The sequence below is a fragment of the Arvicola amphibius genome, chromosome 15, assembly GCF_903992535.2.
Source record: "Arvicola amphibius chromosome 15, mArvAmp1.2, whole genome shotgun sequence".
Taxonomy (NCBI): Eukaryota; Metazoa; Chordata; class Mammalia; order Rodentia; family Cricetidae; genus Arvicola; species Arvicola amphibius.
Window position 1 is genome coordinate 55258560 of NC_052061.1, and position 25667 is coordinate 55284226.

General features: G+C 40.7%; 1 long non-coding RNA gene across 1 annotated transcript; it reads right to left on the reverse strand.

Moving 5' to 3' along the window:
• Positions 1-1369: 1369 nt before the first annotated feature.
• On the reverse strand, positions 1370-3702 carry LOC119801693. Its single transcript, XR_005283281.1, has 3 exons — positions 3651-3702; positions 1618-1686; positions 1370-1478 (listed from the first exon to the last, which is right to left on the reverse strand). It is a non-coding gene; the product is annotated as an uncharacterized LOC119801693 (long non-coding RNA).
• Between the last annotated feature and the right edge of the window lie 21965 nt (positions 3703-25667).

A 25667-nucleotide genomic window follows, 5' to 3' on the forward strand; every position in this document is an offset into this window, starting at 1 on the left:
TTCTTGGACCGTGTGACTCTCCTTCTGCTTCTCAAGTGCTCCAACAAAGGGCAGTGAGTGGCTGTAGTTTGTTTCTAAATAGTGCTGATTTTGCTCTGCTAGGCCATTCATTTACTAAGAAATTTGTTTTGAATGTTTTGTTGTCTTTTAAAACTTGGAGACGGAGTCTTACGTAGCCCAGGCTTGTCTCAAACTTCCAAAGTAGGAGAGGATGACCTTGAACTCCTACCCTCCCTTCTCTAGCTCCCAGTGCTGAGTTTACACTTGTGCAGCACTACACTTGGATTGCTTTGAGTAGTTTTTAAAGCTCTTGGATGTGGACATGACTATACAGCACATTTTGAATGGTTTTGCTTCTAAGCTAACGCTTGAGATCTCTGCAGAATGCTGGATTTCCTAGGAAGCTCCCTGCTAGCTGCTTGCTGTATGTTTGAAAACTTAAAGGGAACTTTTCATAGATACTATGGCTTCTTGACTCTACCATATTTCCTTGTGACTCGCAGCCTCCCTGATCATCTGAAAGATGCTGATTTCTGTGTCAGCACCTAGCTATGTCTTTTTCAGAAAGACACCACAGGAAGGACCCACAGCACTTATGTAATCTCTCATTCTTTCAAGAACCACAGTGGTTCTTGGTCTGAGTTTTCTACTCAGCATCCTTATACCTGTCGCCACCAGAAGCCGAATCTCATAGCAGTTCATCTGCATGACTAAAAATAGGAGGTGTTCTTGATAACGTTTAGATCGTGTCTGACTTTCCAGAGACCTGCCTGATTTGAGAGACTGGAAGCACACTGAAAGGAGGCAGCCAATAAATTTTTCAACTACAGTCTTCACCAAGCATTCTTCATAGTTTTACACGCTGTTTGCTCTTTTTAGTCTATTAACTTGATCAAATAGTTAGTAAATACAACTCTTCATTGAACAAATGAAATGAACATTAAATGAATTTTAAGAATAACTTCAGAAATAAGAAAATTCATTGCCTGTATTAGTTTCAACAGTTTATGTATCTTATGCGATGATCATGAGAAGGATCATGGGAACTGAGAATACTCCTTTCTTCGCCTGCTATTTCTCATTGTCCCAGAAAGCTGTGGGAAACTAAGAACCTGGGAAAATCACCCTGGAAACCACATGAGCACAAAAGCTTCTAGTAGGAGTCAATTAAATCACCTCCTCCCTCCCTTCCTTTCTTTTTAAACAGGCTCTTCAGTATCCCAGGCTGCCTTCCAACTTCCTATGAAACAGAGGATGACCTTGAACTTCTGGTCCTTCTACATCTACCTCTTGAAAGCTGGGATTCCAAGTGTGAACCACCACACTGGGATTATAAGGTGCTGCGATGGAGCCCAGGGCTTTGTGCATACCAGGCAAGAACTCTAGGAGATGAGTCACATCTCGGCATGCCCTGCCCCTCTTCGCTTGACTTGCATTGCAGTTGTTCTTATCCATAGAGGCTGAAACGAAGCTTGGTCCTACAAAGAGATAATGATGAGAGCTCAGTGGTCAAGCAAACACTGAAGATGAGAGGCTAGAACTGTGTTCACAGTCAGAGTGCACACGTGTGCCAAGAGGTGAATCCCAAATCCTCTGCAGTGGAACACAGACACTTACCTTGAGATAGGAAGTGTTCGTTCTTCATGGTCCCCTTTAACATCTATATGGTAATCAGTAGACGTGAAGCTGGCAGTTGTAAAGCTGGGTAAATAACTCAGTTACAAAGCTGATTCCCATAAACATAGGGGAACCTGAGATCAATCACAAACATCCACATAAAATACTGGGCATGACGGTACACACCTGTAATAGCTGAGGAGGCTAGCTGACCAGCCAGTCTAGCATAATGGGCAAACTCCAGGCCAATTAGAGACTCTGTCTCAAAAAGCCAAGGTAGGTGTCTCCTGCGGAATGACACTTGAAGCTCATCCTTGGCCTCAACATGCATTTATACCTCCCACATACACATGAACATGTACACACCCTTGTGACACACAAGAAAAGTTTGAAGTCTCACATTATATAGCTTTTCCAACATGTCTGAGCTTCAGGTAGTGGTAGCCCTGGTGATTTTGAGTGGTTCCTCTTGGTTTAGTTGAGGAGTAAGTTTTCCTTTTTGGATACTATTTCTGGTCCACATAAACAGTGTCTCATATGAAAGGCTCCTAATGTTTCCTCCACTTTTGAAAATCCATGTCACTTCCCATATTCCTAACTTACTCAGACCCCCAACCTCCTTCCTTTTCTCTTGAGTGTCCTCAAAAACATGTTCATAAACTGTCCACGTTCTCACTCACTCAGACCTCTAGGCTGCCTTTCAGTCAAGACTTGGGACTTTACAAAAGCTTCCCATGGCAACTGTTTTCTGTGTTTGACTCTCTTCCTGAATTTAATTGTCACAGATTCAACTGCCTGTTTAGCACTCTCACTGCAGAGCTAAGGAGGAAATTTCCTTGTACGCAGATCCCTGTCAATCACACGTTAAATGAAAGGTGTTTCTCATCTTCTCTTCTTACCCATCCCACAAACACCTAGAAAGCATCTTTGCAGAGCAGAAGCTCCCAACAACCTGCCTGGATCCCTCTTTCTCCTTTCTGCTCTTACACATGCTAGAAACTTCCCAGCTCTTCAACAGACTGTACCAAATGTCCTATACACCCTCTTTCTCTGATGCACTTCTAACCTCAGGCTGCAGCATTGATCAAACATGTGCCCAATCCCCAATCAGTCTCTGCATAGCACTGAGCTTGTGCATGGTTTCCATTTCTTCAACTTAATATTTTCTTACTTGGGTATGAATTCAGTTTCTTCTTGAAAAACTGGAATAAAGCATGGCAGAGGAGGTGGGGACATGACCCTGTTGGTAAAGCATCTGCCATCCAAATGTAAAACTCTGACTTTCCAGAACACACATAAAAAGGCCAGACATGATACCTCACACCTCTGTAACCCTGACTCAAGAGAGACTCACTGAATGTCCAGCTGAGGTTGAACAGAAGTTTCAAGACAGTGAGAAACCCTAACTCAGAAAACGAGATGGACAGTACTTAAGGAGCACTGCCCAAGGTTGACTCTAACCTGGTCTTGTGTGTGTGTGTACATGCATGCGCGTGCACACACACACATACTTATGCATGTATATACACAAGAACACACACACTACATACATGTGTACACACAGGAACACAAACTGCATAACTGTGCACACATGGGAATACATATGTACATGCACACATTTTTAAAATTATATTAAAACATCAATCTGTTTTTTCACTAAGTACAAGAATCCAAATCCAACAGTCAATGTTTTCTAGAATTCTTCTTTTAAAATTGCTCCTATTCCAAAGTTTTATATCCAAAGTGAGCTACAAGTTTTTTCATTCCAGTGCTGACTTCTCTATCCAACAGGGTCTCCCTTTCCTTGTTCCCTGCACACTGACTGCTGAGGTTGTCACCAACCTCCTGTTCCTAGAATCCTCAGTATCAAGGTCTAATAGATAGATTTCCACCATTCCTTCACATCTTATCTTCCATTAGTGATGTTTCTACCATGACAGTCGTTCGTGCGTTCATGTATTGACACATGACAACAGTTGCTTCCTCAGCTTTCCTGGAGACACCCCTCTCTGAAGGTGTGCACTGGGACTTACCCATCTCATAGCGTCTCAGAGCCTTCATGACAATGGGTGCTGTAGAATTGTCACTGTACATTTTAGCAAGCTGTTTACTCTGGTTACACACAATCATGTGGCCAGTGTGCCTGCCAACATTTCCACAGAATTCTGTGGAACTGCTTCACTTAAAGCTCCGACCTTATCTGTAATCCATGACTCAAGTCAGTCTAGAGTCATACTGTCAACATGCACTTTCTTGGAAAGTCCTTCTGCCTCCTGATCCACTGAGGTACGCTAACAGGTTAACATGTCACTTTATTTCAAGTAAAAACCTCATTGTTAAAGAGTAGCTTAGAGTAGCTACAAACTGACTCACTGCTAGAGAATTTCTCACTGAGCCGCATGCTGAGAGGGCTGCTGTCTGAGAGCTGGAACAATTCTTAGTATCCTATAAGTAGTTGACAAGTTTATCTCTGAGACACAACACGGGAGGTTCATTGAAGCATATGCCCATGCTTGTTCCCTGGTATCCCATAAACACACACTGATTGGATCCAGGGTTTCCATTCATGGAAACTTTAAACAGGCCCCAACACTGAGAAGTCTGGACCCATGCATCCAAGACTCTTCATCCATTTTTGTCTTGATATGAATGGGAAAATGATGAAAACAAAGACAGGAGTCAGGAATGCCTAATAATCGGTTGGAATATTAACATCCTAAGATGTGTTTCTGCCTGCAGCTATTACCCATCCCTACGTGTCACTGCACTCATAAACATTTGCTCTTTGAGTTGGAGAGAAAATATTGGTCCCTCGATACTTTGCCATGGAAGACTGAACTCCTTTCTGCTTTAAAATCTAATGGAATTCACCACCCTCAAAAAAAAAAAAAATACATTCAAAGGTCCTGATGAGGAGCAGAAGGAGAGAGAACATGAGAAAGAAAGTCAGGATCGTGAGGGGTGCGTTCACCCATGGAGACGGTGGGACAGAACTAACGGGAGATCACCAACTCCAGTTGGAATGGGACTTATGGAACATGCGACCAAACCGGACTCTCTGAATGTGGGCGACGGTGGAGGCTGACTGAGAAGCCAAGGACAAAGGCGCTGGGCTTTGATTCTTCTGCATGGATGGGCTCTCTGGGAGCCTTCTCAGCTTGGTTGATCACCTTCCTGGACCTGGGGGGAGTTGGGAGGACCTTGGTCTTAACATAGAGTAGGGAACCCCGATGGCTCCTTGGCCTGGAGAGGGAGGGAGGGGGGGTATGGGTAGAGGGGAGGGGAGGGAAGGGGGAGAAGAAGGGGAGGAGATGGAAATTTTTAAATATAAAAAAATAAACCATAAAAAATAAAAAAATAAAAAAAATACATTCAAATTGTAATAGAACTATTTCAGTTAGCGCTTTTCTATAGATGGAAAAGGCACTGCACTGGCAGGGTTGGCTCTCAGTCTCCTGCAAAGTAAACTTTATAGAAATGCCATGAATTAAAAAAAACAATGTTTATTTTTCTCTGTATGCACATACATACATGCCCTTACATGTATACACATATACAAAGATAATACAATATCTAACAAGATAACTCAGGAAATATAGGAACCTTCCTTTAGGCCAGTTAAAGGCCATTCCATAGAAACAGACTGGCAGGTTCTGTGTGTTTACCTTGCCCACCAACAGCAAAGTCAAGTCTTATTTTTGTTTCTTTTTTCCTTTTTCTTCTCCTCCTCCTCCTTCTCCTTCTTCATTTTTAGAAAAATCTTTGGGATATTGTTGAAAGATACTTGATTAAATTAAGACTTATGAGGAATGATTTTTAGAAAATATTATTCTGTGAAATAAGTTTGAATAAAAGATGAGTTCTGTACCTTGAGGGAATTGCGGTGAGGACAATAAGGATATCTGGGTCTTTGCCATAACACAAAATGTAAATTTACCTTTAAAATTGCATCATTACAGTTTTAGACACAGTCAACAAGTTTATAAGAGCTGCTAAACATTGCATAGCTCTGATTCTAAGCCAGGCTATCCTCATGAAGGTTGTACTGTCTGTCTGAGCAATCACTATTCCCAGAAATGTATTCCCTGCTACATATAATGACAGAAATCTTAACCTGGTGAAGCTGATCTCAGGATGCCAATTGGGGCTCTCTGCAGTTCTGCATAGATTTCATCATTTTATTTTAGTTGCCTCTTCCCACAGGGTTTCTAGATGTGTCAGTCAACATATGCCATCACTATCTCAAAAACATCAGGTAATCAAGAATGAGAAGAGTAGATTTATTTTAGCTCCTTTTCAGGGTTTCGGTCTAGATCTATAGGCCATACTAATTGGTGGAACAGGATGTAGAATTGTATGTCTCAGCTCATTGCCAGGAAGAAGAGAGAATGAGAAAGACAGATTCATCTCTTATAGCCAGACTCGGCCATCTCCTGCAGCATCAGCCTCCCACACTTGGAGACCAGAGACAGAGTGGTAGGGGTGAGGAAGAGAAAGGCTGATTTCACAGCTGACATAGAGCACTAAAATTCTTTTTTTTTTTTTTTAAAGATTTATTTATTTATTATGTATACAACATTCTGCCTCGATGTATGCCTGCACGCCAGAAGAGGGCACCAGATCTCAGTACAGATGGTTGTGAGCCACCATGTGGTTGCTGGGAATTGAACTCAGGACCTCCGGAAGAGCAGCCAGTGCTCTTAACCTCTGAGCCATCTCTCCAGCCCCAGCACTAAAATTCTTAACCACTCTATGCATCTTTCTGTTTAGGGATACACATTTTTAACACGTGGACTATAAAGACATCTAATGAAATTAATAAGAGGAAATATGTAAGCCACAAAAAATTAACAAAACAATTAGCTTCATAAAATTAGGCATATTTTAGGAGTTTGTATTCATTTTAGTCAAGTGTAATAATATTCAAAGGACTTACCTTTTGTAAACAATCTGCCCAAAGAAACTTACATTTAAGTGTATGCGATTTTTTTTATTAGAGCAAGAATATTAAACATGAGCAGAGGAGAGACCCCCTCCCCCATCAACCTCTGAGGCAGGTGGGAGAGCTGTCCCCAGTATTCATCAGTCATAGGGTGGGATGGGGAGCACCACTGCCTGAAGTGAGAGAGCTTTTCCTGTCCATCATTTGCAGCATTTGGGAGAGTAGCCCCAACACCTCAACTGGGCAGCAGAGTAGATCTGAGCCAACCACCCCTGAGGATATGAAAACAGCAGAACTGGCCCTGCCCCTTGCTCATCACTGAAAGGGGTGAACTAACCAGGGCAATGCTGCAGAGCTCACCCTGGTGGTGAAGACAGGGAAGAGCTGGCAGGCTGACCAACCCTTCAACTACCCAGGCCCAGAACCAGGGTTAAGAGTTGGCCCACCCCCAACATCCACCCCATCTGTGATCTGCTGGAGCATAGGAGGGCATGATGAGCCTTTCACTGTCCTGCCAGCCAGATCCCCCAAAAAACATATGGAGACTTCTTATTAATTATGAAAACTTAACCACATAGGACCTAAGACATCATATAAGATCTAAACTCTGTGCATTTTCTATCTTTATGTGGCTTATCCTTTTTATATTATTTTATACCCTTTTAAAGATTTTATTGTATTATTTATAAACTTTTTTCTGTGACCGTCTATACCATTGTTTTCTTTTTTAAGCCTATCCACATTTTTTAAACACACTGTAACCTATTTAGAGGATTTATGCATCTTGATCTGTCTTTACTGTGCACCTGCAGCATTCTCTGACTGCATAAACTAAGTCTTAAGCTTAAACCACGTAAGCTACCACAGGGCTCTCAGCTTAGTACAAGGCGCGGTGCATGGTGTTGGCGGCTGACTCTAGCCTGCATGCAGTGGCTGGTAGCTGTACCTCTATATTCCAATCACTGGCCCACTTGCCTGAGAGCCTTCAAGACTAGAAATTCAATCCAACTCCTTATCTAGAACTCTTCTTAACTTTCTCAGGCCCTATGTCTGGATATTCCAACCCATATGTTGGACACCATATGTAAACAGATTTTTCTTTGGGTTCTCAGGTCACAAAAAAATGACACTGAGGCTTCTTATTAATTATGAAACCTCAATCTTCATTAGGCTTCTTTCTAACCAGCTCTCATAACTTAAAACACTTTTTATTAATTTACATGCATCCACATGGCTCGTGTCTTTTACCTCTCCTCCTACATGTCCTACTTCTTCTGTGACCAGCTGGTGTCTCCTCTTTTCTTCTTCCCAGAGCTTTCTCTGTCTAGAAATTCTGCCTATACTCCCTACCTAGCTATAGGCCATTTAACTTTTGATTAAATCAATCACAGTGAAAAGTCTTTGCACAGTGTAATTAAATATCTCACAAAAGGTAGGAGGTGTGGTACTGAGGACCCAGAGCTACTGGATCTTCATAATACAGGGCAGCAATGGGGTGTAGAGGAAGAATCCCAGTTAGAGCCCAGTGTCGATAGTGTAGCAGGCCAGGGGCCTAGAATAAGCCAGTGACTCTGCAATGAAAGCCTGCACGTAAAGATGCACGAGTAAAGGAGTTTACTGTGTGATTCACTGTGTCACACTGCAGCTTCCATATGAGATTTTCCCTTTCTTCCTTTTCTTTTTTCCCCCTTTTTTATCTTAAATTTTCTTTTGTTCCATGGGTGAAGGGTTGCAGGGGCAGAGAGTGAATACAGGGGAACGAAGATGGGTGGGATCAGGATGCATGATGTTAAAGACACAAAATATTTTTTAACAAAAAATGCATTACATATTTGCAACGCTTGTTATTTCTACATGCATATGTTTTGCTTTACTGCATTGTAATAATTTCAGTTTTTTTAGGAATTTGACTTTTGTGTATTTTTCACATATTTGTCATTGTGCCATTATTCTATTGACTTTCAGTAGATTTCCTGGTAAGGGTTTTTTAGTTGTAGAATCTGTACCTTTGAATTGCTTTTCTTTTCTTATCATAGAGTCTGCCATCCTCAATTGAATTTTGAATAGGAACTATGATAGAGAGCATTATGATTTATCACTAAGTGATGACTTAATGTCTGACAGGTAGACAACTATATTGTCACTGGATTATGACTCATGGCAAGGTATATCATCAAGGCATGTCACATAGATTGTTGATTTTTATTAATTACGAGATTAAAATACAGGCTTGGGATATAGCTAATTTAACAGAGCACTTTCCTAGTTTGCAGAAAGGCCCAAGTTTGATCATCAGCCTCGCATAAGCCAGGTGTAGTGATGCACACTGTAATTACTGCACTTGGAAGATAGCTTGAGGCCCATTCTCTAATACAAGGAGGAGGTACAGGAAAGAGAGAGCTGGGGAGATTGTGAGAAGCTTCCGGAAGATGAGACATCTTTTATTCACTCCAGGAGAAGAGCCAAAAGCACAAGGAGGCATGTGTGCAGACCACCACAAAGGCTACCTGCAGGTAGCCACATAGGCCTACAGACAGACACGCATGCACTCTGGAAAAGTCAAAGACCTCTGACCTCAAGGCCACATTTACAGAAACCACACAAAAGTGGCATTCTGCCAAAAATAGTTATATAAAAACAGATTAGATCACTGTTTTCTTTCAGGTTCCTCAGACATCAGGTGTCAGTCAATTTGTGCTGATTTAAGTTCCCACTCCATGTCCAAAGACAGCCATGTTTTACCTAATTCATACCAGAAATTCAAATGAGCACCATGTTGCCCAAACATAAACTAGCCCTTACAACCTTCTACTCTCAGCAGATTGGTCCAGGAGTATCAGAGTTCAACGGCGTTTTTAGCTACATCGTGAGTTCAAGCAGAGCCCAGCTACATGAAGCCTGTCTTAAAAAAGGATAATATGAAATAAAAAATAGCTGATAATTGCTTATGTTGAACTATCAATTGAAATACAAGTATGTTAGCAGCAATCATGCTTATACTATTTATGTAATTTGTTACACAGTTTATATACTGTATACATAATACATGTTGATAAAGTATATTTAATAGAGATCATCTTAGATGTTGGCGAGCAGAAAGAGATAGATTGACTCTGACAGGGATTTGGAAAATTGGAAAAACTGGAAATCTATGCTATGTGAATGCTTCAAATAGCAGGGCAGTCCAGAGGGTGCTGGATCACAGCGTTCAGTCTTGAAAGCCTCCCCCAGCAGAGCGGCCTGTGGGAAGCACTGTTGAACAGTGTGTGACTGCTCTGGTCGGAGCTGTGTTTATTTGCTATCAAACACCACTGCTCTTCTGGAAAAAATGGAAACTTTTACAATCAGCATGAAAATAGAAATAGGCCAAATAATTGTTGCAATGGTAGAAATAGTTGGAAAAGCAATGTTCGATTTGGTATTAAATCAAAGTGCTTTTTGGCCCGATCTGTTAATACTTTCTGTGACCATAAAATCTGGCAAGAGCAAGGCAATGCAATACTGGTGAGAAACGCCAGTGTGAGAGGAGGTGTTTAGCAGACACGACCCCCACACACAAAGTATGGGTGCTGGCGCCCTGGCAGCTGGAACCTCTAAGCTATTTTGGGTGAACGCTGCAGCCCACAGAGGAGCCTAGTACCCTTGGGCACTAGAATCCTGCCCTGGCACAAGTCCTGCTTGGGGCCAGGCACACTGTGTGTGTCCCTGACTTAGTCTTCTCAGGGTGTTTCAGGCTCCAGCTCTGCTCCAAAAAGGCTTTGACCAGGAGACAAGGCAGCCCTCCCCAAAACAAAACAGAACAAGCACCGTGTGTGTGCGTGTGTGCGTGTGTGCGTGTGTGCGTGTGTGCGTGTGTGCGTGTGTGCGTGTGTGCGTGTGTGCGTGTGTGCGTGTGTGCGTGTGTGCGTGTGTGCGTGTGTGCGTGTGTGCACACACACACACACACATAAGTGTTGCTTCCAACTGTTCAGTTCAAAGCACATACATTCTACCTCTCACCATGCACTGTGTGTGTGTGTATTGGTATATGGTCATTGCATCTTTGAACCTGAAAGCTTTAAAACACACAAGTCACAGGAATGGTAAGACAGCTCAGTGAGTAAAGATCCTGATTTGCAAACTCAAGTACCTGACTTAAGATCCCCAGCACCCACCTTAAAAAGCTGGAGCAAGATGGCACATGCCTGTAAACTCAGTGTCTGAGGAGGCAGGGACAGGAGCATCTTTGGGTTGGTGGTCAGGCAGTCTAACAGAAAGAGTACCAGGTTCAATGAGAAAACTGTCCCAGAAAATGCTAGTGATAGAGTTAAACCCATGATGAAGGTTTAATTCTGGTCTCCACATGCATGTCCACCTACACATTTGTCCACAAATTAGTATATGCAGCCAAATACACATGACTCAATCAAACCCAGTGGCAGTGGAAGTATGAGACAGCACCTTGATGTTTTAAAAATATTTTCTAAGTTAGAAGTGTACTTTCTATTCCATTGTATTCATTTTCCTTCAGTCCACCTTCATGGGCCTGTAAGAAACATGAGCCCGAGATCTAGCTGACTGACAGCTTGCTTCGTCTGGTCTTCTGACAGCATTCTCTTTATATGGACAACAACTCATCATTATTTGGATTGGATTAAGAATGTGGCAGATCTTGAATTTTGTATATTTTTCTTTTTTCAAGTTGAAGTACCTGGACTTTCCTAGTTTTATTTTTAGAAATAATTTTTAAGATTTTTGGTTGCTTGTTTTGTAGAGGATAGTATATTATTCCAAAACAATAAAATAAAATTTTGGAAGCAGGAGTTACTTTTATTTCTCAAACTTCTCTGCGGCTCCTGTTTAATCGTTCTGCAGAGCCTGGTTTGACGTGGTTGCCCCTGGAGCTTCACACCAGTCCCTTGCCTCCTTTTGGTGCACAGTAACTAGACTCATTCTGTTTTTACTCATGTCTTGAAAATCCACCAGCAGTTAGAGCTGTGGTTTCTGTTTTTGTATAGATGTAACAGTGTGTGGTTGAATCAGTGGAAAATCTGAGTTTCTATTTCCCCATACACCCACTGTGTGTGCCGGGACATTTAGCAGAAAAAGCACTTCAACAGCATGAAGGACAGAAGTATGTGTGTCTAATGACATGCATAAGCCTTAGGTGGAGGGAGCAACATCTGGCGTTGCAATGCAATGCACTGCACCTTCCCATCAGGGGATTGGAGACAGAGGTGGTGTCTTTGTTCTCTCCTACCCCTGGGACTTGAGAGCATGCTTCATTCTGGGTCATGTGTGTTTTCCTGCCAGTGTTTGCACAATAACTTCTAGGCATTCTCTCTCTCTCTCTCTCTCTCTCTCTCTCTTTCTCTCTCTGTCTCTCTCTCTCTGTCTGTGTCTCTGTCTCTCTCTCTGTCTGTCTCTCTGTCTCTCTCTGTCTCTCTCTCTGTCTCTGTCTCTCTCTTTCTCTCTCTCTGTCTCTCTCTCTGTCTCTGTCTCTTTGTCTCTCTCTATCTCTCTCTCTGTCTCTCTGTCTCTCTGTCTCTCTCTGTCTCTGTCTGTCTGTCTCTCTCTGTCTGTCTCTGTCTCTCTCTCTCTCTCCTTCCCTTCTCTCCCCTCCCTTGGCGTATGCTCAATGTCTCATGTCTTCCTGTTACTATACACCTTATTTTTGAGAGTTTTTTCACTGAATCTGGAATTCTTCACTGTGGGAAGAGGTTCTGTGCCTCTACCAGAGCAGTTCATCTCTTCTGTCTTGGCAGTGCTGTCCTTCCTCCCATATCTGTCCCCTCTGAAGGCAGGACAAGAATTGGAAGGACAGCTTTAGAACAGAGGGACTGACGTTTGCTATGAATCACATTGAGCTGGCTCTTCCCATCTAACCTAGTAAGTTTTTCAGCTGGGTCTAGGAAGAAACTACCACAGCAGAACCAATTTCTACCCAGGAAGAGCAGCCAGTTGGGCTGGGATGACTAATCCAAGTTCCCACTGTCTCTGTTGGTGTTTAGTGGGGCTGCGGAAAGAAAACCCAAGGCTGAAATCACTGTACTAGGAAGAATGCAAACAGCCCGCCCTCTGAGAGAACACGTGTTTTTGTAATTGCAGACACATTTCTTTAGCAACACCATGCCAAATTCTATTTTTACATTCTACAGACAATTAACAGTTGTTCCCAACCCCAAATGCACACAGGCAAATGTGCTGAGGATTTGCCTCCTCTGCACTGTGGGCTAGGGACACTGCTTCAGATGTCCTGGTTCCATCCTCTTTTCTGCTCTCTGGGCAGCATCGCTCTGAGACAGTGTGGGAGGCAACTGACTGCCAGACCGTGTAAAAGCCATTCTAGTCTGGCCTCTGTTTGGTGCATCAGAGGGAACTCTGTGAATCAGTGGGAAGAAGTATTGAATTGATTGCAAGAAAATATGTCAGGAACTGTTGGCAGAGAGGAGTGGGTGATCAGTGCAGGGTCAGTGGTGTGGTTTGCAAAACAGGCTGTTAGATGCCTGGTGAGGGAGGAGAGACCCATTGACTTCTCAAGTTTTACCCTGACCTTTTTGTTTAGTAAACAAAGCCACTGAGTGCAGTAGTGCCTACCTATATGATATCACAGACACATCATAAATAAATATTTTATTTACTAGTAGTCCTTGGAATTAATGAATTCCATTTCTTTGTAGAAACTATAAATTTTTGTTTCTTTCTCCTAAGTCATCCATCATATATCTGCCTATTATAGATCATTCTAGAAAAGTCCCTACAATGATTGAGGCTTTCTTTGATCTGTTTCCTTTCTTTCCTTTCCATTTTAGCCCACATAAAATGCTTCCCTCTCTACCTTCATCCTTCTCTTCATTCCCTTCTCTTTTCCCTTTCTTCTTCTTTGTTCTGAAATGGCCTTATAGTCCCAGCTGGCTGTGGACTCACTGCCTAGTCTAAGATGACTTTGAACGCTATCTTCCCACCTCTCTACAGCTGGGACAGACAGGTATACACCACCATACCCAGTGGAAGAAGCGCTTAGGGATAGAGCCTAGCGCATGCCCCATGCTAGACGGGCACTCTGCCAGGTGAGCAACTACCTACAATGTGATCAACGCTGTGACACTTCAGATTACAGTGTTTTGTAAAAAGTACCTTCTTCCTGTGTCTGTCCCTTTGAAACCCTTCAGCATCTAAATCTTACTCATCTTGATGTACTTTAGCTTTTCCTGCACTAGTACTTTCTGGATTTGTAAGACATGTCTTACCCTATGACATGCCAGTATATGTGGATATGACAGAGATTGGCATGTTGCCCTCTTGTCTTGAGATGTTTACAGTACTATATTAGAAGTCAAAACTTGTTTGTGGTTATTTTAGAATGTTCTAAATCCCACATTTTTTTAGAATTTTTTAATCCCACCCTCTTTAGTAGTAAATTCTTAAATTATATAACTCATAAATGGTTTCCTTCTCCATTTGCATTTGTTATTGCTGTTATCTTTCCTTACTACTCTGACTAGGCCTTTCAATTCGGGGTAAATACAGGTGGTAACGACAGATAGTGATGTCTTTTTCCTAACCTTAGGGGGAGTGAATCCCATCTTTTACTATTAATGGTGATGAGGGCTGTGGTTTTTAAACAACAACAGAATATATTTTTGTAGATCCCTTTCTTTTGTTGAATTTTTTGTGTCGTTAATTTGTGGAAAGATTCTTCTTATCATGCACAGATGGTGAAGTTTGTCGATGCTATTTAACCTAAGATATGAGAGTGTTGCTGCTCCTAATTTTGTTGAAAGGGAAAATTATATGATTTTTCTTATGTTGAATTAGTTCCCCCATGGTAAGTACCAACTGAGTAGCGTATGTTCTTGCACTCGATTGGGGGGAGCATTTTGTGTAAGAGTTTATATGATCCTCTAAATACCCTTTCGTTTTCCTCATAAGACAGAAATCATTCTTTCCCAGGCTCCTTTGCAATTATTCTGAAAGCATGTGTTTAGTTCAGGACAGCTGTCCTGAAGTGACACCTGTGGCTCTTTGGTCAAAGCATGAGTTCCATTTTCCTCAGGGGGGCACTGGACTGAGTCTATACTGCCTGAAGGCAGGGACAGATTCAGGCTTGACTCATTACTAAAGGAAACTTCATCCAAAGTACATGTGGACAGGGCCACACTGTGTGCATAGACAAGAACTACATTAAGCCTCGATGACTCCTTCATTAAGTCTGCATAAATCAGACTACTCTATCAAATGAGTGCATGAGACTGTGAGGTGAACTATGGTCAGAATACATCCCCCTAAAACATCTATTAGATTCAGTCTTCTTAGAGTGATTCCAAGAGGTGAGACATTTAAGAGGTAATTAGTAACTATGCCTGGAGGCTTGGGTCTTCAGTGACAGCTAAGAGGAAGCCAACACAGGAGAATCAAATTTTGAAGGCCAGCTTGGGTTACAGAGTGAGTTCAAACCAGCCTTAGCTACTTAGTGAGGCCCTGTCTCCAATAAAAAGAGAAAAGAATGTTGAGGATACAGCTTGCCTAGCATGCATAAAGCAATGAATTCCCAGTACTGAAAAATAGTAGGTGAGTGAGTGACCAAATAAGTAGCTGACTCAGACACCTAGGTCTGCCCTCATGAGTTGATTTTGCTACTATCAGAAGGAAATACTGTTGCTCTCCACTTGTTTGGCTCTTCAGCTTTCCCCATGTGATAATGTAGCAATCACTTGCCAATACTTTGATTTTTAAAATCTCAGGATCCAGGAGTTTGAGCCAATAAATTTCTGTTTATTGTAAGTACAGTGAGTGATCTGTGGTAGAATCATAGAACAGACAAAAGCAAGAAGAGTAAAAGGCTTACCAAGGCACCAAGATTTGGCAGTTAATTTGTTAGCATTGTACAGTGTCCCATCAAGTAAAGACAGAGGATTAGAACGGGCCACACAGGAATAAAGTAGCTCAAAGGTGGTGGCAAGTTAAAGTCACTTATGTCAAGCCTGAACACCAATTAAGTTGAATTCAACTCAGAATTGTAGAAAATTCAACTTAATGTTAACTGTTTGGACAAAATAGCCAGTCTAATAAGTCTTCTAAAACCTAGTCAAGAGTCATAGTGATTATTCACCAGCATTTGAAACTTTTTAAGCCACAATAACAATCCCTGGAGCTGTTGCTTCATTTCTAGGTCACAGGAATATAAAATTAAAATTTCTGATATGACTATACAATAAAGGGTTTTGGTTAGCTGCCTTTGTTTTTATTAAAGTAATCAGAGAGCCTCTGTCATCAGACAAGGCTACAGAAGCAAAGCGAAATGCCCGAAACAACTGATGTAGGAATCAGTTACTGATCACCCCAACAGCTGGAGGAACTGTGGGCAGCTGTGCTGAAACGCCTTTCTCACCCTTTCCTAAGTGACATGTTTACTTTAGTCGGCTGTATTTATCCACAAAATGCCTTATAAAAGGAGGAGGTGGGTTAGTAGTTTAACACAGTACCAAGTCTCACCTGGTAGCTTATGTTACACACACATATACATGGCATGTAGGGACTGGCAAGATAGCTTAGAGGGGAAAGTGCTCATTGTGTAAACATGAGGGCTTGTATTTGATCCCCATTATTCACTTAGAAAGGATGGGTTTGGAGTTGAGTGTTTATAATCTCCACTCTGGGGAGACAGAGACAGGAGGACCCCAGGCTTTCTGGTCAGTCAGCCTGGCTAATCAATGAGCACCAGGTCACACACACACACATAAACATACACATGCACACACACACAAACACACACACACACACACTCACACATTCACACATACACATATACAGTGCACCCATGCACATACACAAGCAAAATAATAGAAAGGAAATGTTTGCATACTTTCATTTAATGTCATTGTTTTTAATTGACAAGGGAGTAAAATTAGGTGAAAACAGGATTAATCCTAAACCTGACACTGCTTATAGTCCCCATCCTAGACGTCATACCCAAACGGTCAAAGCTCCTGAGCAGCTGCTATGCTGTTCTGCAGTAAGCTTTCAGTACTTGACTTGGGGGAGAAAGTTCTAAGCATAAGAGCCTCTGAGAACCAGTGCCAAAGAACCTGAGCCACCTAACACCCAAGCCTGCTGTCCTCCTACCTTGTCTGATCCATCAATGGTCAGACTTCTAAGCACCAATTTCATCTCCAGAACGATCTCCATTCATCTCTTACTCCGAAAACAGCTTCTTCTTGCACTGGTTCTGGACAGCCACTCTGTTAAACAATCTCGTGAATGTGAGGAGGCATTCCGGCTCTCCTTTTCTACCACTGATAATACTGTTCTGGTCACAGCCACCTTCTTTGCCTCCTCTTGCTCCAAAGCTGCCTGTAAGCCCATCTTTTTGTCTCTGTAGATGTCTAGTCCTCCTTAGGAATTCATATCATGCCTTGATCTCTTCCTTTCATCCTTATGAAAAACAATTTAATCAACATCTTCTTGAGCTTTTATTTAAGATTATACCCCAATATTTCTACCTCATATCACAAAGTTATCAGTTTACTGAAAAAAAAAACATACTTTGTGGGAAATTTCAGAAAAAAAAAATTATGAGGCTACATGCATCGTGATTTCCAGAACTTTGGTTTTGTTGGGGAATTAAAAAGGCCTGCCACAAAATGGGTTGAATAAGCCACTCTCTCCTGAAAAACATGCATAGAAAAAATGCTTGCCTGTTCTCCTAACCATGTCTACTAAACTCTCTTCAGACCTGACACCTGATTGGTCTTTGGCCCATCCGAAGTAGGCAGAACAGGCACTGCTGGCACTTCTTAGGAAGTGTGTTCCCACTCAGCGCCACACTGGCCTTGGCTTCATTTCCCTACACTGAGTTCTTGACCTGGCCTCCTGACTCCATCCCCTAACATTCCTCACTTTCTCCCAAACCAGCTTACTCACTGGTGCCCATAAACACTGAGCATTTTTACCTTGCAAAGTGTTGTGTTTTCCGGTTTTCTAAAGTTATCTTCTCACATCATGCTTATTCAGAAATCACACTTTCATTTGCTGTGACTGAAATTTTGTATGTTCCAAGAATTGGATCACTGTTTACTGTCTCCGGGAAGCCATAGTGGATAGACTTGGAGACCATAGTAGTCTTTTTGTGACTCCTGCTAAGTTATGTCCAAGTACTATCTATAGCGATTTCACCGTACTCTAGCCTCACCCTGAATCCCTTAAACACCACTGTACAGCTTTTCATTGCAGTAGACACCTTCATCCATTTCTAGGTCTTCCCTTCTACTCTATTGAGTAATTTTATGCTTAAAATTTATGAGTATTAAAAAACCTTAGTGTTTGTGTGATTGATTTGTTACATTGGTTTATAAATAATTTTTAATAATAATGACTTTTATAATTTACTTATTATGCATCTGTTTTTATATTTTTAATTTTTTTATTTTGTTTTGTTTTGTTTTTGAGATAGGATTGCTCTGTGAGAATTGGCTTTGGCTGAGCTGGAACTCACTGTATAGACTAGGCAGGCCTCAAACTCAGCAATCCACCCCTGAGAGCTAGGATTAAAGGCATGTGCCACCACTGCCCAACCTATAGGCATTCTTATTCAGATTGATTTACTCTGACTGTGAATACTGTAGCTATCTTAGCTTTAGTTCATGCAAACAGAAAAGTGTCCTCACCATTAAGGAAACCCTGAACAGACGAAGGATCTGAGTCCTGTCTGATATTACGTACTGTGGTGCTGTGCAGAGAGTAAGCTACGGCTACTGGAACTGGAAATAAACCACACCTGGCCATCAGGTTCCTTTGCTGGTTGGGGCTGACAGCTTTGGTCAATGATTTCTCCATGGTGGCAGTCTCCAGCGAGTGCATCACACATATAAGGCTTGTTGGTATTTCTCTAGAAAAAAAAGTGCAGTGCAGAGGAAACCTGAAGGCTCACTCCCTCTGATATTTTAGCCTCAAACACTTTATAAAGTAATGGATGCAGTAGGGCAGACTCATCTTTGACTTATAAGTTTTTTCTTTTCTCTTTTTCTAAAACAATCAATCAAATTATAAATCTTAATTATTTTAAAATGCATAACACTCCTACACAGAAGAAAGGTTGGGACTCTACTGCAAGTACTAGTATAAACAGCACTGGTAATGCATATTCATGAGGATGCTTTGCATCTAGATTAAAATGTTTAAAAAGGATATAAAATATAACAATATTAATACCACACTACAAGGTGGTGTCACACGCCTTTCATCCCAGCATTTAGGAGGCAGAGGCAGGCAGATCTTTGAATTCAAGACCAGCCTGGTCCACAGAACGAGTTCTAGGAGAGCCAGGGCTACATAAAATTAAACATATTCATTTCAGGAAAAAAAGATCTATGAGATGAAAGTTGGATACGGTGATGAACACTTGTAATCCCAGCACTTGGGAGATGGAGGCAAAAGGAGCAGGAGACCAACATTAGCTCCAGCTATACAGTGAGTCTGAGGCCAGCCTGGGCTACATGAGACTTTGTCTCAAAAACAGACAACCAAACAATAATAATAACAACAACAAACACCTAAGTCAGAACAAAACCAAAGTAACAAGTAGGAACATAATTTTCTAAAATAGGGGCAAGTTTAGAAATAAATGTCAAAAAAGAATGTCCCCTTGAATTATGAAGGAAATCATTTATTCAGAAATCTTCCAAGAATAGAACAGAGAAACGATGCCATTGACAGGAGAAACAGACTTCAACATGATCAAGCTGAAGGAAAACATTGGAAAACTGAAGAGAAATACTAAAGGATGTGTAAATGAATATTTAGTTTTGGGACAGGGATTTAGTTAGCCCAGGTTTGGTGTGGAAAGTCCTTCTGTGTATGTGTTTCTCTTATTGGTTAATCAATAAAACTGTTTCTGCCAGTGACTTAGCAGAATAGAACAAGACAGGAATTCAAAGCAGACAGAGGACAAAATAGGCGGAGTCAGTGAGAAGCCATGCTGGAGACAGATGCAGACTGAACCTTACCAGTAGGCCACAACCACGTGGCGATACAATAATCAATAGAAATGGGTTAATTTAAAATATAAGAACTAGCTAGCAATATGATTAAGTGATTGGTCAAGCAGTGACTTAATTAATATAGTTTCCGAGTGATTATTTGGGGTCTGGGCAGCCGGGAAATGAATGAGCAGTCTCCATCAACACAGATTAACCTCTGACTTGCTGTATAGTCAGTGCTGATCTTGAACTCCTGATTCTTCTGCCTCCACATCTCAAGCCTATAATTTCAGAATATACCACTATACCCAGTTTATAAGGTGTTGAGGAATCAAACCCAGGAATTTATACATACTAGACAATCATTCTACCAAATGATCCAGTGTTGGCCGGGCGGTGGTGGCGCACGCCTTTAATCCCAGCACTCGGGAGGCAGAGGCAGGCGGATCTCTGAGTTGGAGGCCAGCCTGGTCTACAAGAGCTAATTCCAGGACAGGCTCTAGAAACTACAGGGAAACCCTGTCTCGAAAAACAAAAAACAAAAAACAAAAACAAAAACAAAAAACAAAAACAAAACAAACAAATGATCCAGTGTTCCAGCTTGACGTTTTACAATTGTATTAGAACGATATTCCCATAAGAATCACATTTGCAAAGGCCTCTGGGAGGACATCCGTGCTTGCTCAGTTCTGGGCCCAGGATTTCTGATAAAGTGCTCAGCAGTTCATGATCTGCTCGTGTGGATGTGGACAGTCTTACTTATAAAACAGAGATAACAGTTACGTCATTTGCATGGGCTTGTTGTGGGAACTAAATGAGTTCATGTCAAACACTTTTAAAAAGTCCCTGAGAACAGTGGGCATGGAAGTGCTGGCTGCTAGGAATGTTGCTGGTTGTAAAACGTTGAGTAGGTGGTTACAGAAACCATGTAGCATGACCGCTCAATGTTGGCTGTAAATCAAAGCAGCCCCAAGGGAAGTTTATCAGCAGACTTGGAAACAGAATACACTTATTTCCTCACATTCAAATTCTTTAAACGTTAGCACTGGGTGCAGCTATCGGGTATGATGGTAACCAGTGTACCAGCTATATTCACTGCAGGATGAGGCATCTCCCTTTTCTGCAGGGTGGTACAATTTAGAAGGCATTTGGAGAGATTTCTACAGAAAAAAAAAATCAGAGTCTTTAGTGCATTCTGCTCTCAGCCCTAACCCAACTTTAGATTTAAATCAGGCTTTTACAGGAAGCAGGGACTGGTAGATCCTTGACGCTCTCTGGCAAGCCAGCATTTTCAACCCAGTGAGAGAGTCTGTCTCAAAAAGTAAAGTGGACAGCACCTGAGGAATGGCCTGAGGTCGCCTTCTGGTCTCTACTTGCATGTGCACATGTACACACACACCAGATATAAACTATCATCCAAACTATATGCTAAGGGCAAAAGAGAACCTCAAATGTTCACCACACAATTGGATGTCCATAAATGAAATCTAAAGGACTTGGGGAACTCACAGCCCACCTAGGCCTGAAACTTAGGCTTTATGTTCCTCAGGAGTGACTCTGTGCATAAGAGCAAGTTTAATTTGCTTTTTATCCAGCTTATTTTTAAAAAAAAATGAGGAATGTAAAATTCATTTCTTTTTCTTTAAAAAATTGCTTTAAACACATTAGCTGGCAGATTCCCACATCAGTAAATATCCTTTTAACAATGCCAGCACTCTCTAGACCTCTCTTAAGTCCTCATTATCTGATAGTGTTTCTCTCTCCGTCCTTGCCAGCTTTGGGCAAAAGTGACTGGTGGCTCAGGTGCTCAGGAAGCCTCTCACTCCATATTTTCTATGTGAACAGTCTGTGTGTTTATAAAATTAATAAACCAGATCTCGGTGGGTGAGTTTGGAACTTAATTAGGAGAGTTTACTTTTAAAGTAAATTATTTCTCCAAATTATATATTCCATAATAATATTCATCCCACTGAGCTGCCATTCTAAGAATTTTAATCATAATCTCTTTCGCAAAGTCAAACTCTTTCTCAAGCCTTTTTTATTAAGCCAACTATTTACATGAAGTGCTTGGCAAGCAAGAAAAAATCCCAAAGTCTACTTAGCAAACAACAACAGTTAAACCCTCTTGATCCATATTTAAGGCTTCTCAAGCCTGCTAATCCTATCTAAGTTTACATTTGGGGTGTGTGTCTGTATGTTCATGTACGTGTGTGTCTCCCTGTATGTGAGTGTGTGTGCTTCCAAATTCTGAGGCCCAAAGACATGACTGTCTGTTCAGTTAAATATGGAGTCAGAAAGAGTGCGGGCAACGTGGGAGCCATTAGAAAACAGGTGTACAGATTTCAACTTTCAATTCTTTTCCTCCACATATTATTAGCTATTATGTGATATTTTAAAATCTTCTAGACATCATGGGATTGCTTGGCAGACAAAACCAGTTGCTTTCAAGCTAGACTGAGTTAAATTCCTGGAACCCACAAGGTAGAAGAAGAAAAGAAACTTTTCTCTTTCTTTTACGATATTTAGAAATACATAGACATAGTGACTGAATGTTTGTTTGTTTGAATATTAGTTTTTAATTTAAGAGCTAATAAATTATTATTATGATGAGGATGATGATTATTTATTAATGATATCTTTGGCAACACTAACCATGCTCTCCATGATATACTCTGTGTATTGCCCCCTAAACAGTACAAGCAGTGACCATCACTTTATTGTGTATCATGATACTGAGTCTCAGGAATGTAATCAGGTATCTCCAAGGGAATTTTCCATCCCATGTGGCACCACCTTGGATTCCTTGGCAGGAACCAACCAGTGGTCAAACTAATTTTAGTGTGTGTGAAAAATGGTTTTGTGTATGGACCTAGAGACTTGATAGGAGTGGGCAACTGTAAGGCAGGATTTGGTTGGGTCCCCGTTTTGTATTCCTGGAACCTCACACTGGAATGACTCTGGAAGGGTGAAACCATTTAAAAGTTGGATCATAATCAAATGCCAAAGAAGAATTTGCCCGTCCTCTGAGAGTTCAGCTGAGAAGTATCTGTTTTTGAAGTAAATTGGTGCTGCCAGGAGCAGACATATCTCACCGTCATAAAAAGTCTTATGTTAGTAAAACATTTAAATGCCATATTCTGTCACTCTTCAAAGTGTTTGAAGTTCACCTGTTTATCTAAACATATATCTCTATATGATCTTGAAAACATACCTAACATAACTATAAATTTGATTGTTATAGATGACTATTATCCTTTATTATACTAAGTAATATTATCCTAAATAAATTTTAAGAATTAAAATTTACATTACATTTTTAAGTGAGCTGTACAGGCACAATAACTTAAACAAGAATAGAAACATATATACAATATAACAAAAATAACCTTGTATCAATATACAAAAATTTGTATATTGTATCAATTTGTATTAATATACAAAAATCCATAGCAATGTAAAAATTTGAGACAAGCGGTTGTTTAAAGGTAGAATCAACAATCTACCCTTTTAAAATCTATTATTTCTTTATCATGCTCCTCCTTTCTCCCTTCAAAAAGAGATCTCTAAATCTAATCTCCTTTGTTTAGTTTTTTTTTTCTGACCATGACCAAAAACAATTTGTAACCAACCCTAAACAATGACAAACATCTGTAAATCACCAAATGACTAAAAACCACCCATCTCAACTCTTGGGAATATGGGCATAATGTTCTCTAGACTGCTACCTGTTATCTGGGGGTACTGGCATCTTGAGGGACCCCGAGAAAATTAGGATAATGATCAATTCCTTGTTAGTATAGTCTGAGAGGCTAGACTATCTCATCCAACAGCCTGAAGCTGTTCTGGATGCAAAAGTCTGAGGAAACTTCAATAGAGGCATGTGAGAGGCTGGATCACCTGGGACACCCATTTTTATCAGTGTCTGGTCCCCTTGCTCTGAAAACACATAAAAATTTTAAAGGTAACATACATTTCTGCATTAACGCAAGTATGGACTGTGTGATGTTTACAAGCCAAAGATGATTTCTTTCATTTTGTTTGAGTAGGTAAAATATATGTTGCCTGTCATGTAGCTTTTCTAGGTTTATTTCTTGTGTCTACAGTCAGGATTTTCAGGGGTTCTTCCCTGATCAAATCTGATCTCTATCAATCTTGAATAAATCTACAATCTTTCATTTTATGTGGAAGAAATGTATAACCTCTTCTCCAATGACTTCCATTTTAAAGTTAAGACATTGTTTAAATATATGGGTTAGTTTAGTTTACAAGTTTTTATAATCAAATGTCTCTTAGCAGCTATTGTTCGGTCATCAGCAATCAAAAACTTTAAAGTCAATATAAAACCATACAGGATGCAGACTGCCTGTGTATTTTCCATCTCTATGTGGGTCATTCTTTTTGTTATTTATAAAGTACTTACTTTTTTCTATGACTGTTTATACTCATACCATTTTCTTTTTTAACCATATGCATATTTTTAAACACACTGTAACCTGTTTAGAGGTATTATCCTTTCTGGATCATCCAGATCTGTCTTTACTTAGCACTTACAGTGCTCCTGGATCACATGAGACAAAATGTAAACTACTGTGCCAACTACTGACGAGGCTCACTGACACGTGGTGTCAGCAGCTGGCTTCAGACCACAGGTAGTCTCTGTATGCCAAGCGTACTTGAGAGACCTTGATCAACAAGAAGCTCTGTTTGATTCGATATTTTGAACTTTTTCTGTCTTTTTATTTTTCATTGAGCTGCATATTTTTCTCTGTTCCCTTCCTCTCTCTTCGTGTTCTACCCTCAGCCTTGATCCCCACTCTCCAAATTTGCTCAGCAGAACTTGTCTTTTTCTGCTTCCCATGTAGATTAAATAAATGTATGCCTCTCTTAGGAATCCATTTTGTTGATTGTAAATTGTAGACTGGGTGAGGTTTTTTTTTTTTTTTTTTTTTTTGCTTTATGTCTAAAAGTCACTTATGAGTGAGCACATATTATATTTGTCTTTCTGGGTCTGGGTTACCTCACTCAATATGATGTTTTCTAGATTGATCTATTTACCTGCAAATTTCAAGATGTCAATTTTTTTTTTCTGCTGTGTAGTACTCCATTGTGTAAATGTACCACATCTTCTTTATCCATTCTTCGGGCAAGGGCATTTAGGTTGTTTACAGTTTCTAGCTATAACAAATAATGCTGCTGTGAACATAGTTGAGCAATGTCCTTGTGGTATGTACACATAATTTGGGTACATACCCAAAAGTGGTATTGTGGGGTCTTGACGTAAATTGTTTCCTAATTTTCTGAGAATCAACATACTGATTTTCAAAGTGGCTGTACAAATTTGCACTCCCACCAGCAGTAGAGGGATGTTCCCTTTACCCCACATCTCCAGCATAAGATGTCATCAGTGTTTTTGATCTTGGCCATTCTTACAGGTGTAAGATGGAATCTCAGAGTTGTTTGATTTTCATTTCTCTGATGACTAAGGATGTTGAACATTTCCTTAAGTGTCTTTCAGCCATTTTAGATTTCTCTGTTGAGAGTTCTCTGTTTAGATCTGTACCCCTGTTTTTTATTGGGTTATTTCTTCTTTTGATGACCAATTTCTTGATTTCTTTGTATATTTTGAAGATCAACCCTCTGTCTGATATGGGTTTGGTGAAGATATTTCCCCATTCTGTAGGCTGCAGTTTTGTCTTGTTGACCAGGTCCTTTGCTTTATAGACTCTTCTCAGGAGGTCCCATTTATTAATTGTTTCTTTCAGTGTCTGTGTTACTAGAGTTATATTTAAGGAAGTAGTTCCCTGTACCAATGCATTCAAGTGTACTTCCCCTTTCTCTTCTATGATGTTCAGTGTGGTTGATTTTATGTTGAGGTCTTTGATCCATTTGGATTTGAGTTTTGGGCATGGTGATAGATATGGATCTATTTTCATGCTTCTACATGTTGATATCCAGTTATGCCAACGCCATTTGACTATGCTTTCTTTTTTCCATTTTATATTTATTGCTTCTTTTGTCAGAAATCAGGTGTTTGTAGGTGTGTGGATGGATATCTGGGTCTTCTATTTGGCTCCATTGGTCCTCCTGTCAGTTTTTATGCCAATAACTGGCTGTTTTCAGTACTGTAACTCTGTAGTAGAGTCTGAAGTCAG